Source organism: Mastomys coucha, unplaced genomic scaffold (assembly GCF_008632895.1).
Source record: "Mastomys coucha isolate ucsf_1 unplaced genomic scaffold, UCSF_Mcou_1 pScaffold16, whole genome shotgun sequence".
NCBI classification, from domain to species: Eukaryota; Metazoa; Chordata; class Mammalia; order Rodentia; family Muridae; genus Mastomys; species Mastomys coucha.
The window spans coordinates 56,079,068-56,089,324 of record NW_022196898.1 but is presented as its reverse complement, the minus strand read 5'-3'; positions in this window follow the sequence as shown (position 1 = coordinate 56,089,324).

Genomic DNA, 10,257 nt, shown 5'->3' with positions numbered 1-10,257 from the left:
GGTCCTCAGAGTGAGCGGCTAAGCCCCATTTGATTCACAATAAAGTGTGAACCACATTTGTCCAGTGTTTTGTCTTGCTGTCTGGGACACTCAGGGCTGGCTGACTGTGTTGACTTGGTTGGGTGGTGTCTGTTTTGTTGCTTGCAGGAGGAGCTAGAGGTAGGGACTCTGGGCCTTTGAGCAGCCCTCATCTACCACCCAGAGGCCTGACTCATGGGGCTAATATTGAAAGTCCCAAGAGGCAAGGTACCTTAGTCCCCTCTTATCCATACCAACCCCCAGCCTAGGCAATTAGCACATGGGGCCTGTGTGGCCAGAACACAGGAAAGAGGTGTCCCTGAAGAACCAACTTAGTCTTTCATCTGACCTCTCTCCCCAAACACAGAGAACTAATTGAACTTGAAAGAAGAGTAATTGTGCCCCCCCTCTCTTTCTCTCTCTCTTCTTTCTTTCTTTCTTTCTTTCTTTCTTTCTTTCTTTCTTTCTTTCTTTCTCTCTTTCTTTCTCTCTTTCTTTCTTTTTCTTCATGATGTGTCTTAGGGAGGCAGATGCCAACCCCACTGGCAGAGAAACAAATAAGGAATAAAATAATTGTGTGTCTTGACTGTCGTCGGGTAGACGCCACCAATGCAGGCTTTTTTAAAGTAGTTACCAACCAGCTTTCCTATCTGTAAAATGTGCTTCTGAGATTTTGGTCTGGGACATTTTTTGCCCAATTACACTGTGTTCTGGAAAAACAATAATTTACAACCACCACTACAGAAGCATTTGGGATGTAACTGGGAACATGGTCAGGTCATTAGATGTCTTGGAAATTATAAATGTATCCTTATATAGGATATGGGAATGGAGATGGAGGTTTAGGATTGTTTGTGTTTTCAAAATGATTGTGTGCAAGTAGTTGATCTTATCATAAATAATGATAATCCTTTGGTTTGCCTCATGGAGATTTTATGATAAAGTCTTCAAAAGCAATGGGTAGTCTGTAGTTTCATGGTTCATAGTTAACCTTCAGAGGTTAGAGGTTTTTTTTCTGGCACCTTCTGTAGCGTCGAATTTGTAGATAGATATTTTTAAAATTTGTCTCTATCATGGAATATCTTACTCTCTCCAACTATGGTGATTGAAAGTTTTCTTAGGTATAGTAGTCTCGGCTGGCATCTGTGGTCTCTTAAGAGTCTGCAGCACATCTGCCCATACCCTTTTGGCTTTTAGAGTCTCCATTGAGAAGTCAGATATAATTCTAATAGATCTGCCTTTATATGTTGCTTTCTCTTTTTTTTCTTGCAGCTTTTAACATTTTTTTTTCTTCTATATGTTTAGTGTTTTGATTATTATGTGGCAAGGGAACTTTTTTTTCTAGTACATTCTATTTGGTGTTCTGCATGCTTCTTGTAGCTTTATAACCATCTCCTTTAAGTTGGAGGTTTTTTTTCTATATCTTTTTTGAAAATATTTTCTGGGCCTTTGAGCTGGAATTCTACTTCCTCTATTCCTATTATTCTTAGTTTTTTTTTTTCTTTTTTCATAGTGCCTCAGATTTTCTAGATGTTTTGTGTCAGGAGTATTTTAGATTTAACATTTCCTTTCACTGATGCATCCATTTTTCTATGGTATCTTCAATGTTTGAAATTCTCTCTTCCATCTTTTGTATTCTGTTGGTGAGGCTTGCCTCTCTAGTTCCTGGTCAAATTCCTAAAATTTTCATTTCCAGAATTTCCTCAGTTTGTATTTTCTGTATTGGTTCTATTTACATTTTCAGGTCTTGAATAGTTTTATTCATCTCTTTCCACTGTTTTTATTTCTTTGAGGATTTCTTTAAGTGTGTATTCATTTCTTCTTTAGTGACCTCTATCATCTCCCTGGAGTGGTTTTAAGGGACTCTGGGCTATTTAAAGTCCTCGATGTCCCTGCTCTAGGTCCCCTTGTTCCTCCATCTGGGATTCAGATGAAAGAGATCTCCTTCATTTCTAATTTGTTCTGCGGAGTGCAGTACCACAGTTGTCCATGTGTAGCTTGTGTCATGCTTCAGAGTGATCCTGTGCTGATGGGAAGGGGCAGAGCATGCAGGCCCTAGGTGAGCATGTTCTGCACTCCTCATCAATGTCCTTCCTGAGCAGAGCATCCCGCTTCAGTGTTCTCAGCAAGTCTCTTTGCCTGTTGGTTCTACTGTCCGTAACTCAAGCAGAAATTAATTGAGGGACTCTCTCCTTTCTCTCTCTCTCTCTCTCTCTCTCTCTCTCTCTCTCTCTCTCTCTCTCTTTCGGCAGAGGTCCTGAGTTCAATTCCCAGCAGCCACAGAGATGAGGGCTCATGGCCAACTGTACAGCTACAGTGTACTCATACACATAAAATAAATAAAATAAATCTTTTAAAAAATATTTATTATCGTTTTATGTGTATGAGTGTTTTGCTAGCATTTGTGTATAACTACCACATGGGTTACTAGTGCCTGCAGATGCCAGAAGAGGACTTCAAATTCCTGGAGCTAGAATTACAGATGGCCCCGTGGGTCCTGAGAACGGAACAGCTCTAAGAGCAGTGTACTCTTAACCTCTTTCCATGTCTCCAGCCTCTAGTTGCTGGTGTTTTTGATTAAGGATCTCATTTTTCTATTACCGGCTGGGTCCTAACTCACTATGGGCCTGAGATGGTTCTTGATCCCATTTGTCAGGCAGTGCCCACAACCTACCTGTATCAGGTAGCACATCTGGATGAGAGCTCTGATGGGTGGTGTCTTCATGCCCCCTGCCTGCTGCTGCCTACTGCAGTTAAGGAGCAGGCAGGCTTGCTGAAATGAACGAGGAACTAAAAGTTAAAGGTCGTAAGATTAAAAATTCATAGAAGCGAAATGCTCGTGAGACTGGTAAGTTCACATTATTTCAGCCAACGTCTCTTAAATTTTAACTAAAAGACAAAGAAGATAAGGTAGAAAGGATGTAGTGAAGTCAGGAGTGGCACTCTGATAATGTTGAGTAGAGAGAATGACATTACCCAACAACACCAAAGTAGACATGGGCCTAGAATAGAGGTTGGCAAATGTTCCCAACGAAAGGCCAATATTTAGGCTTTGCAGACCAGACACTCTCCACTGTAGCTCTTCCACCCTGAAGTTAGAATGGAGAAGCAACAATACAGCAGCAGCCATAGTGGTGCTGGTGGTGCACATCGTTAGTTCTAGCACTCCAGAGGCAGAGTTAGGAGGATCTCTGTGAGTTCAAGACCAACCTGGTCTACTTAGTGAATTCCAGAATAACATTGCTATGTTGACAGATCCTGTCTCAAACAAAACCAACCAATCAACCAAACAATACCTCTATCCCCAACAGAAACAATAAAGCATAGGAAAACTAATGTGTTCCGAGAGTCTATTATTCACAAGCAAGTAGCCACAGCATTAGCAAATCATTGGATTCAAATGTGGATAATAGACTTTAGCAGATATTTTCTCCTGCCTACGAGCATATAAACACTCTTCAACATCAACAGTTGCTAGAGAATTGTAAATCAAAAGCACAGGGCTATTTCAGCTCACTCGCTGTCTTAGTTAGCTTCTAAGCTTAACTTACCACCATGACCAGAGCAACTTGGCTGTGGGTGGGCCTTACTTGGCGTATATTTCCACAATCCAGCCTATCAGAAAAGGGCCACGGGGCAGGAACCTGGGAATGGAAACTGCAGCAGAAGCAGGAAAAGGGAAGGTATGATTTTCAAGAGAGATGGGCTAAGTGACCAAAGACATACAAAAGCTATCTGGAGAAGGAAGGTTGATAATTTTTGTAGTATATCTTAAGAAATATGGAGTACCTGGAGAATAATAAATGGAGAGAATTTTGAAAATTAGACTGTTCAAGTGGCTGGGCCAGGAGATCCTTGACCACTACGACAATGACTCTTTCCAGTAGTAACAAAAATCCTTAAAAGTCAACTGGATACTTAGAGAACACACGTGGGCAGGGTTATGTCAGCTGTAGAGTGGAGAGGGTTGGGGTGCAGGACCTTGGGGAGATACATTTAGCTGTCTTTGTGGGGACTGGGAACCCGATGGAAGCCTGGGAAAGAGACTCCTTGGTCACCGGAGGACTTGAGTTGCATTCTCATTGCTGTGACCCAACAGTTAGCAGCAACAGCCCAGCAGAGGACGGCTTACGTGGGCTTGTGGTGCTAGAGTTGCTGTCTTCATCCCTCAGCTAAGGTGAGCCAAAGTGCCATGCTGGACAAATGGGGCGTCTACATCTCCCGCTCCACCAAAGGCTCTAAGACAGGGCGGGGAAGAAGAAATGAAATTCTTAACAGTTTCTGTAGTTGAGAAGTTCGTCCTCTGTGGAGATGGCATGCGAGCAGGCCGTGAAGAAAGCGGACACACAGAGTGCGAGTTTCCTCTCTATTTTTGACAGTCCTTGTGACTGTGAATAATGTCACATTGAGAGCGCAGTCTTTTTCTGCCTCTCTTCTGGACAGTTAGCAAACTTCCATGCCTAACATTCGATAGTTATGCCATCTTCTGTATTCTAAACACTTTACATTGCATGAGCGTTCTGCCTATATGTATGTCTTGGTTTTAAGGTTTTTTTTCTTGTATCTCAGCTATGTTGAAATATTCAGGGCCTGCTGTGGTAGGCTAGCTGGGATGTAGTGGAGACACATTGTCCTGGCTGTTCCTTGTATTTTTATGCTGGCATCTAGACCTCTGAGGTTGGGATGATTATAGGTCTAGACGGTGATTTCTGGATTTGTCTTGTTGTGTGGATGTTTTGTTCCTTGGTTTCTCTTGGCTACTGGAGCTTTGGAGAGTATGATGGCCAAATGTTGCTTGGTAAAACATTTTCTTTGTATCTGATAGTTGTGGCTACTAGGTATTCCAGGTAAAATGTGTTTCTGGTGATTGGGAGCTGACACTTAGGGATGGAGATGGGCTAAGGGCTTGAACAAGTTTCAGGAAGGAACAGAATGTTCAGGCAGGATCTGCCTATTTTGTCTTTTTGGAATTGGGGGTGGGGGAGACAGTAAAGAGAGGTTACCCCAGATGGTCTGCTGTAGCACTGGGAATGAGACTGAGGGGTTGGATCAGAACCCCTAAGAACAGAAGGAGAGGGGGATCTACAGCAGCATGGTTGGACATTGGTCAGCTTCCCCATCCTCAACCCACTCGATGCTGCAGTACTTCCCAGTGGTGACCATTCAGAAAGTCTCTGACCATTGTCAAGTAGCCATGAGCTGCAAATTACCTACTATTACAGGTTGGAGATTACTGGACTGAGAATCACTTTTCAAAAAGTATAAAGGAAAAATTACCAATAAAATAATGCAACTCATGTAACTATTATGGGTCTTGTCTGAAGAAATTTTATTTCATTTGGCAGTAAAGGTGTGTGTTCCTCCCCCAAAACCTTCTCATGAAGCCCCATCTTGCTATCTTTGAAATTCATGGCCTCTTTTTCTTTTTTATTCTTTTGGTTTTTGAAGACAGGGGTTCTCTGTGTAGCCCTGGCTGTTCTGGAACTCACTCTGTAGACCAGGCTGGCCTTGAGCTCACAGAAAGTCACCTCTATGTCTGCCTTCTGAGTTCTGACATTTAAGGCATGCCCCACCATAGCCTCTTTTTCTTTAATTGTTGGTGTGTGTGTGTGTGTGTGTGTGTGTACGCATGTGTCTTTATTTGCAAATATATAAATATAATGTGATATATATGTATGTATAATGTGTATATCACATTATATTTATATATATTATATATTACACATTACATATCACATCATTTATGATACATAACATATACATATGTATATATAATACATATACATATAATATATATTATGTATATATACATATATGTCACATGATATATATGCATATATATATATATATATATATCTACACACACACACATACACACACACACACACACACACACACACATATATATGTTTTCAGGGTTGATCATTTGGTAGTGGATAGCCAATTGTATTCTTCCCTGGAGAAGATTGCTTCCTCCGCTCTCAGCATTCCTTTGTGCCTTAGTTGCCTGTAGTTCTTTGTCTAGGTTTGAGGCCTCATGAGCTTTTCCACTGCCCCCTTTAGCATGTCTTTTGCTATTGTCCTTGTTCAACACATGTTTAGGCAACCACAGTGGTGAGACTTCATGGGTGTAGCTTCTGACATTCCTAACGACACAGTCTCACAGCAAACTTCCTGTTTCTCTAGCTCTTAAAGTCTTTCCACATTCTCATCTACAGTGATCTCTGAGCCTTGGGTGTAGTTGCAGACATCTCAGTTGGTACTTGATTGGATTGGTTGTGGTTTTCTGAAATAGTCGCTGTCACCCACTTCAAACTTTTCTTTCTCTCTCTCTTCTTTTCTTTTCTTTTTTTTCTTTTCTTTATTTCATCTTTTTTTTTTTTTTTTTTTTTTTTTTTTTTTTTTTTTTTTTTGTTTTTTTGTTTTTTTCAAGACGGTTTCTCTGTATAGCCCTGTCTGTCTTGGAACTCACTCTGTAGACTAGGCTGGCTTTGAACTCAGAAATCTGCCTGCCTCTGCCTCACAAATGCTGGGACTAAAGGTGTGTACCACCACCTCCCAGCTCTCTGTCACTTTTCTTAAGCAGTTTTCTTGATGACAGGTGAGGACTTCACTGTACTGTGAGTAGAAGGACCAGTATATAGTTAGGGATTTTTATGCTGGTGTAATGAAGGGATAGTTTTAAGTTCTCCTCCAAGATCCATGAATTCACTGGCCCTGGGCGGTTGGATAGGTTTGCAGTACCAGGCATAATTTCTGTCTTGTTTAGCAGGCCTTAAATCCAATAAGAAAGCCATTGGTTACCACTAAGGTATGTATACCCTCAGGACTATCTTGCTGTGCTAGCCATTGTTGTAGGCTAGCACATTGGTTCATAGGTGTCATCGTTGTTTAAGACTGCTGATTACCTCCTTCCTTTGGGAACTTGCTTAGCACCTTCTAGTACTGTGAGATCTAGTTCTCAGGGAGGGAGCTTTCAGGTCTGTTCCAGCGTGGGGGCCTCTGCTATAGGGATTTACCTTCCACCTCTAGGTGGGAACCAAGGGCTATATCAGCAGCCTATAACATGTTGTTTTGAGAGATTCTTGGACAACCCTAATTAACAGATCAAAAGAGGGTTGCTCATGACTGGTGTTGGGGTTTTTCTTTGTCTATAGGTCTTGGGGGAAGCACTGCAAGACCAGCTGCAAAATTTTATTTGAAGTATAAGTTAATATTTATGGACTAATTTACATGTGCTGAAGATATTTTTAGGTAGAAAATTAATAGTATGACTATTATACTATTAATAGCATTTACTATTAACCCTTACATCCTTACTCTTATTTTATCCCTCCCTCCTTCTGTTTTTATCTCCCTCTACCTTCCCTTTGAAGAGTCCTCCATTTTCCCATTCCTCGTTTCTTCGAATTTTGAGACCTTTGTCTATTATGAATACTAACCCACTATCATGTTTAGGTTACAGAGTTTCCTCCCAGTCTGCAGGCTTTCTCTTTAGTCTACTGAGTCCCGTTTTTTTCACTGATCAGCCTTAATTTCTGAGAGAAGGAATTCTTGTTCCAAAAGTCCTTCCTTCTACCTGCACCTTGTAAGGAACGGCTTGCCTTTTCTTCCAGCAGCTTCAGTGATTTAGGTCCTACTGGGTGAGAACTTTGACACACTCTGAGTTCATTTTTGAGCATGGTGATTGATATGGATCTAATTTCACTCCTCTTCCTGTGGACATCCAGCTTCCAGAGCACTGTTGATTGAAGCTGTCTCTCTTCCTGTATGCATTTTTTGAAAGTTTATTGATTTTTTGGATGTACATATTCACAAATGTAGTACATATTGATAGGGTATCTTTTTGTCATATTCTTTAAAATTTATAAAATATTATAACAATAAAAATGCGTATTATAAAAGTTGTTTGATATAAAACAACAATCAATTTAACAGTTTTATGTAGATGCTCATCTATGGCGATAGTGAAAATACATTTTTCTCAATATAAATTTTAAATAACTCCAAACATATTAACTGTATACTTCAAAACAATACATCACTACTAGTATTTTCTTAAATGAACATAAATATATAAAGTCTTTTTGTTTGTTTTGTATTTAGTAGAGTTTAAAATCTTGGCTCTTAGTGTGGTACAAGCCCCAAATAAGAACCATTTTTAGACACTGGGTTTCATTGTAATAAGGCTGTACTTCAATGACCCTCACATCACCAAAGGATTTTACCTTCATCGTAGCTAAGCTGAAAGTTGATAGTTCTGCTGCACCAAGAAATTAAGTGTAGGCTCAATTTTTGGATACAGATTTCCTGCTATGGTCAAAACTATTTGACTTGAGTGAGTGACTTTATTCTCAGCCCACAGAGAACAGGTTACATTCATTTAAGAAAGGGTGTGTGTATTAAGATGTTCTATCCATAAAGTCATTCACCAATGGTTTCAATGAACAATGGTCCTGCTTGGAGGGTGGCATAGACATTAGGAGAGGGTAAAAACTTGGTTCATTAGCTGTGATAATTTGGAAAAGCATTCATCTCAGAGAAAGAGTAACTTATAAAGTCCTCTTCTTCAAATTGATACAAGAGTTACAGACGTCAAGCAAAGCATTCAGTCTCACTCTTTGTTGTTCTCTTACAAGCAACCTCCCTAGTTAATCATCTATGTTTCTTTTGGGTATATAAATACTTTTGAAATATATAAGCTGTTCTTTTTTTTTCCATTGTAATAAGGCTGTATTTCAATGACTCTCACATCACCAAAGAATTTTACCTCCATCGTAGGTAAGCTGAGATTTGATAGTTGTGCTGCACCAAGAAATGAATTGTAGGCTCAATTTTTGGATACAGACTTCCTGCTATGGTCAAAGCTATTTGACTTGAGTGAGTGACTTCATTCTCAGCCCACAGAGAACAGGTTACATCCATTTAAGAAATGGTGTAGGTATTAAGATGGTCTATCCATAAAGTCATTTCAATGAACTGTTTCAATGAACAATGGTTCTGCTTGGAGGGTGGCACAAACATTAGGTGAGGGTAGGAATTTGATTCATTAGCTGTGATAATTTGGAAAAGCATTAATCTCAGAGAAAGAGTAACTTATAAAGACCTCTTCTTCAAACTTAATACAAGAGTTACAAATGTCAAGCAAAGCATTCAGTCTCACTTTGTTGTTCTCTTACAAGATACCTCCCTAGTTAATTGTCTATGTTTCTTTTGGGTATATAAATACTTTTGAAATATATAAGCTGTTCTGAAGACCATAGTATAGTGTAAAAACATCAATAAACAATACTATTAATAGAGAAGCTGAGATAGGAGAAGCAAGATTTCAAGACCATTATGTTGTACACAGCAAGACACTGTCACAAACAAACAAGTTGACAGTGTATATAGATTCTGGAATGTTGGACCTATTTCTCTAATTACCAAATTAGAGAGATCATTGGATGACAATCATCAAATTTCCAATTCCTCATTTTTTTTTTTTTTTTTTTTTGGTTTTTCGAGACAGGGTTTCTTTGTGTAGTCCTGGCTGTCCTGGAACTCACTCTGTAGACCAGGCTGGCCTCTTCTGGTATGCATTTTTGGCATGTTTGCCAAATGTTAAACACACTCACTCATGTTTGAGTCTTCTGTCTGATTCCATTGGTCTATGAGTTTGCTTTTGAACCAGTACCATCCTGTTTTTTTACCCCCACAGCTCTCTGTAACACATCTTGACATCTGTAATATATTTCCAGCTCTGTTCTTTCTGCTGAAGAATCTTTTGGCTACCTGGTGGCTTTTGTGCCTCCAGAGGAATTTTGAGGGTTTTTTTTTCTTTTCTGTGAAGAATGACATCTGTAAATTGCCTTTGGTAAAATGGTCATTTTCACAGTATTAATTCTAGCAATCCATGAGCACGCTAGGAGGCCTTTCCATCTTCTAGCGTCTTCCTCAATCTTTTTCTTCAGTGATTTAAAGTTTTCAGTGTGGAGCTTTTTCACCTCCTTGGTTAATTTTATATATATATTTTTTGAGTCTGTGGTGAACAGGGTTCTCTCCACAACCATTCTCAGCATGCCAGCTATTAATATATAGAAAGGCTACAAGGAAAAACTCTGTAAAGCCATTTTTTTGTAAGTCGATTTTGTGTTTTGCTGCTTTCCTTGAAGTGTTGACCATTTCTAGTTTTCTGGTTGAACTTTTTGTGATCATGTATGTAAAATATATTATCTGCAAATGTGAATAATTTTACTT